Genomic DNA, 6100 nt, shown 5'->3' with positions numbered 1-6100 from the left:
GCCTCCCACCAGCCAGGTGGCCTTTGGGTCTCTGCTGCGTATGCATGCATGTCCGTGCACATGTCCATGCATGCTCTTGTCCGTGTATGTCCATGTGTGCACCTTTCAGTTTCGGCATGCGTGCGCACACAGTTTGGGCACTTTGTGTCTAAAAGGTTCGCCATCACTTCTATAAGGTGCTTTTTCTATATCTTTGTAATATAATGGGCTAACAGTATATAAGCTGCGGTTCTGCTTTAGGTCAGGGCTGCTCAGAAAGATGCCAATGTTTTGCTGGAATCCAGCGTGAACAGTGATTGTTTGCATGCTTAATATATGTTGAATCTTGCAAGTGATTGTTTGTTTTAGGTGAGGCAGGATTTGGCCATAATATTTCCTTCCTTTATACTTCTCCCATTTCACTCTCTTCCTATTGACTGCCAGGGAGTAGTCAGGTTGCTTTCTCTGGTGTTTGTGTGTGTGTGTGTGTGTGTGTGAGAGAGAGAGAGAGAGAGAGAGAGAACACCCTGAAGAAAGAAACGAGAGTTTGTGTGTTGCTGTCAAGAAACCTATAATAATGAATCCTTTAAATCACCAGGCATTGAGTGCCACTCCAAAGGATTAACTTTTTCTGCAGCCTACTTAATGTCCTTCTAACCTGCTTGTATTTCTGGGAGGCTCCCACCATCAACACTGCACAATGCTTCTTGAAGCCAGCTTTGCTCAAACTGGAGGGGGGTGGGGTGGGGGGGTTTTCAGCTGTCACAAATATCTCCTTCCCTAATTTAACTGAGATTAATGGTGGGAATGACCAGTGTGTGTAAACCTCTCTTGTGTTTGCCTCTCTTTTTTCTCCTTGCTGTTGTGTGTGTATGTCTTTGTGGACCCTTGAGGTGATTGCAGTTGTTAAATGTTTCTGATCCCTAGAGATATGAATTTTAAATTGTTAGAAAAGAGTTAAAAGCACTGAAAGAAAGTGTCTTCACCCAATTTTGTCTGGCCCACAAAACGGGGTGAAGAAAACTGAGTTCATTTTTCTTCCCTTTCTGTACTTGTAAGAACAGCCCAAAGTTATGAGGGAATGTTTTAAGTTACAGAATATTTACCAAAAAGTCTCATTCTTGCATTTACTGTGTGTTTAAATGGTTTCATCTCTCCATCCTTTTTCTGAAGCATGTGAATCCAGCTTCTTTTTTTCTCATCTGTGACGTCCACATTTTATTATAACTGGTCTATTTGTTTAATAACTGCAGTACCAATTTCCCCCCTCAAACTCTGCCTGCAAGCTATCTACCCACCCCAAATCCACCTCCCTATCTTTAATCCTATTACAATGCCTTTCCTGGGAGGATTACCCAGAAAGGGGGGAGGGGATTTTGTTCTCATGTCTTTCAGCCCTGCACAGATGACTCTGCAACCTGTGGAAGCAGATAATGCTGATCCAGATGCTGCCTCCAGAGACCTTCCATTCATTGAGCCAGAAATTGGTTTTTGTTTTTTTATTTTGAATTTATATCCCGCCCTTCTCTGAAGACTCAGGGCGGCTTACACTGTGTTAAGCAATAGTCTTCATCCATTTGTATATTATATACAAAGTCAACTTTATTGCCCCCAACAATCTGGGTCCTCATTTGGATCCAGCCCTCCATAAGAAAGTCATCCCAGCAGTCAAGAGTGGGGCAGACCTACCCAAGCCTGATTGACCAGCCTTACCACCAACCCAAGTCTAATGCCACCCAGCAGACATGAAAAAAAGGACCCTGAGATGGACAAATAAAGACTCAAGGACTCTTCAATCCCCAGAAAACAGCTGGAAAGATTATGGGGGAAGGTGGAAATTCATTGTAAGGTTTTCTTTCTTGTCTCATTTATGTTGTAATCAGTTAAATGGATTCTTGGAGGGATTGCATTTGGGAGTGGTTGGCACAGCAAGTTCTGAACACCATGGAGTTCTATCTGGTGGGAGGGAAATTTGTCCAGCATGTTTGTATTGCCTGTATTGTAAAAGTAGCTACACAAACACACACACAGATACATATACACAGACATCCCATTCAGAATCAGACTGATATTTCCCTGCTAATTCCATGGGGGAGGGGGCATCCTCCTCAGGCAATTCCCTCAGTGAAGAAGTAGCAGAAAAGAGATCTCAAAAACCCAAGCCCTGATTGTGACTCACAAATGATGCTGCCCAGTTACCCAGTAAAGCAGGATATGTTGCACTGGTGGTCTCATTGGTAGGAGTCCCAGGGCTCATTGTGCCCAATTTGAAAAAAATACTAAATAGTTTGGATTGCACAATGGCTAACCTCAATTTGGCCTCAAAAACTCTGGATGCAAAAAAAACAACCCCAACCCCCCCCTCCAAAAAAACTGTTAGTAATGGGCAGCCTGGAGTTATTTAAAGGAAAACCATGGCTGTGAAGAATTTTGAGACTTGTGCTTGCTTGAAACCTCACTGTAAGCTCACAGAAAGTGACATCAAACCTCTGAAAATAATTGGCATAGAAAACTGGATATTGCAAATTTTTTTCCAGAATTTTTGCCCTGGCTGCTAGATCTTCATGGTTAAAAGCTCTCTTTTGGGGAGCCACTGAAGAAATCCTCTCTGCTGCCTCTATCAATGCCTCCCCCTTTGCATCAGAAAAATTAAAAGCACCCATCAGGTCTCCCAATCTGATCATTTTTAAAAAATCTTTTGTCAATGAGATGTGTGTGCCACCCACATATTATGGCAAAAAAGGGAGATTGAAGAAAGTTAGCAGCCACACTTCCTAGAAGTATGAAATATTTTAAGAAACATTAAAAAGTCAGAATATTATATTTCCCTAGATGAAAAAAGGAGAAACAGATTTTTAAAGATAAAGAGCAGCTCTCTGCCCCCAGCAAATATTTGGTGCATATTAAGACTGGGCCAGCCTATCTACAAAACAAAAGGCCTCCATTTCCAGGGTGATGGGATTAAGACATGACCAGAACATAATAGGATTATCTACCTTACCAAATGGCACAACCAAGCGCCTTCATTACATCACCCAGCAAGATTCAACCAAGCCTGGGACACAGCCAGCGTACAAAATTAGCTAAGATCCCCGCCCCCTGGGAGTCTTACAGCCAATAGGATATGTTTCTTGCACTGGAATAGGAAGCTCTAGGGCAAGACCCAAGAGAGGATATAAATATATATATATCTCCATTCCATGTGCTCAGCTACCCAGAATCACACGTTTCATGGTTCTACTTCACCATTAAACCATCCTTCCAAGCAGCCTCCATGTTTCCAGTGTCTTTCTTCCCACTTGGAACTGAACCTGGGGCCTCTTGGGACCTCTGTGGCTCAGACTGCTGAGGCAGTCTGTTATTAACACAGCTGCTTGCAATTACTGCAGGTTCAAGTCCCACCAGGCCCAAGATTGACTCAGCCTTCCATCCTTTATAAGGTAGGTAAAATGAGGACCCAGATTGTTGGGGGCAATAAAGTTGACTTTGTATATAAATATACAAATAGGATGAAGACTGTTGCTAACATAGTGTAAGCCGTCCTGAGTCTTCAGAGAAGGGCGGGATATAAATTCAAAAAAATAAAAATAAAAATAAAAAAATAAATAATAACATATTTCTTCCAACAGAAGCATTTCTGGCCAACACAAATGAAGCTGGCTCCCTTTGAGCCTCTGACCCACTGATTCTAGTGAGGACTAGCTTGAACGTAGTTTTTAAATTGGGATTTTTAAAAAAGGGGTTTAATTGAGGTTTTAAATTTGTATTTAAAAGTTTTAGGGCATCAATTGAATTTAACTGTCTATTCTTTTAGCTGTTTATATGTATTATATGTTTTCTGTTGTTTTTTGGCTGTGAACCGCCCTGAGTCTTTCGGGAGATGGGCGGTATACAAATATAAATATAATAATAAAAAATATAATTCTCCTGGGTCCCAAATCCTTAAGATCCACAGAAAATTTATACATCATCTTTCTACACTTGTGCCCTCCAAATCTTTTGCCCACTGTTTGGAAATAATAAATCTAACCCCTGTGGAGATTGACTGTTCAGAACAATTCCTCCCTCTAGTGAGATTTAGGTTTTGCAAGAATGCAAATAGAAAGAATCTCTCCTATCTAGATGTGGTTTGGAAGCAAGGAGAGTGGATGTTTCCAATTATTGTTCCACGTTTCATTATTCTATTGATAGAAAAAAGCTGGAAATCATTTAACGGCTGTGCACACAAACAAGAACTTCATAAATATTTAAAGCACACCACCTCCCTAATCTTGAGAAGCTAAGTACGTCACTCTTCAAGGTTCACTCAGTTGCAAAAGTAGTTTTTGGGGAGTTATCCTGCACTTCCATTTCCCTGTAGTTTCCTTGGCAAGGTTTTTTGAAAGCAGATTTTCCCTTTCCAAGACTTGAGAGTACGCGACAGGCAAACGTCTCTGAGATGGCTTTGTGCCTAAAGCAGGACTGGAAATGAGCGACTGTCAGGCTCTAGGCTGGTGACCACCAAACTGGGCCTTCTTCCTCCCCACAAAATTTATCCATTCAGCTGTTCCTGCTACTCCAGCCCCAAATCCAAGGCTGCAGCTTCCAACATCCAGTATCCTCCAAATAACACACATTTTACACCTTTCAATCTGAGCTTCAAACTTTGATTCTGAGGAAATGGACTGTTCGTCTGAGTGAGGATTTATGGCTTTTGACCTCGCTCTGTAGACCATCCCCTCCGACTCTTATGTGTATTTAATTTTGCTTGATATTGTTATATAGCCCTGTAAAAGATTCAGAGGCTTTGGGATCATTGCAAGCATTTCCAACTCCTAACTATAATAAGATGAGACATGATAAAGATAGTGCACTAAACTGTGACATCAAAGGGGGGGGGGAAAGGAAAATTGATTAAATATATTTTTTCCGGTTTTAAATTTTAGAAATTTTGCATATGTTTAAATTTGTAATCATTTGGACTTAAGACTCAAGCCAAGAGCCTCTTGGTTTCTCCACACACAGCATCTTCAAGGTTGGCCCGGTCCTGGTTGTTACATGCCTGCAAGGTCCAGCCGCTCCTCCTTGCTCAAGAAAGTAAAGACTCTTGAAACTTTAGCATATCAAAAGGAACATTTTATTGAACAGAAGTGATAGCAAGACAAAGGAAAGCAGACTCTGAGGTTTCCCCAGGCAATACAGTTAGGATAAAGGAATTAGAAGCCCCTGCCTTCGGTCCGATGTGGATTTGGCCAATCCAAAGGTGTGAGATGCTTTCTTGAGAATTTGATGAGTGCACGTTCTCAGGGTCATCTCAGGGTCATGCTTCAGAATGATACAGCCCACATGGCCCTCCCTCCCACACATTCCTCAAAAGGTGAGAAAATCCCAGGGCAGCTAGGCACCAGGATAAGGTTCTAAAGCAGGGGTGTCCAAACTTGGTCCCTTTAAGACTTGTGGACTTCAACTCCCAGAGTCCCTCAGCCAGCAAAGCTGGCTGAGGAACTCTGGGAATTGAAGTCCATAAGTCTTAAAGGGACCAAGTTTGGACACCCCTGTTCTAAAGTGAAAGGTTACAAGGAAAAGAAGAAAACAATAAGTGACTAATCCATTCAGCCCCCCACTTGCCGCAGGAGAATGGCAGTATCCTGTTAGGGATCTGACGGTGTCCTTCATGTAATGAGAGCTACTAAAAAAATAGTGAAATGAAATGAACCACCTTGGAATTCTTTGGTGTCTTCCAATCCCAGAAAATTGGGACCATTCATCTCCAGAGCTAAAATGTCACTTTTGCGGCTACAAATCATGTTCCTCCCCCATATTTGAAGGATAATTTTTTGAAGAAGAAAAAAAAATTACGGAGCCCTGTGAGACAAATGAAAGAACAGGAAACACCTTCTGTTTACAGATATTCTGACACTTTCCTTTAATCTGTCTTTCTCAAAAGCTATTCAAGATTCTTAATGCAATGCTGTTTTAGACATTAAACATTAACTAATGTACAATTTTCCCCCTCACATGTACCCATGGGGGGAGGGGAGGGGGACCATAAAAGTATCAATCCCTTGGTGCTGCTCTGACCCACCAGCTCTCAAAGGCTAACAAGGAGGCCTCTAAAAACAAAGATCACAGCAGGAGTTGC

Source organism: Ahaetulla prasina, chromosome 2 (genome assembly GCF_028640845.1).
Source record: "Ahaetulla prasina isolate Xishuangbanna chromosome 2, ASM2864084v1, whole genome shotgun sequence".
NCBI classification, from domain to species: Eukaryota; Metazoa; Chordata; class Lepidosauria; order Squamata; family Colubridae; genus Ahaetulla; species Ahaetulla prasina.
The sequence above is the reverse complement of the archived record's forward strand: the minus strand, read 5'-3'. Positions refer to the sequence as shown.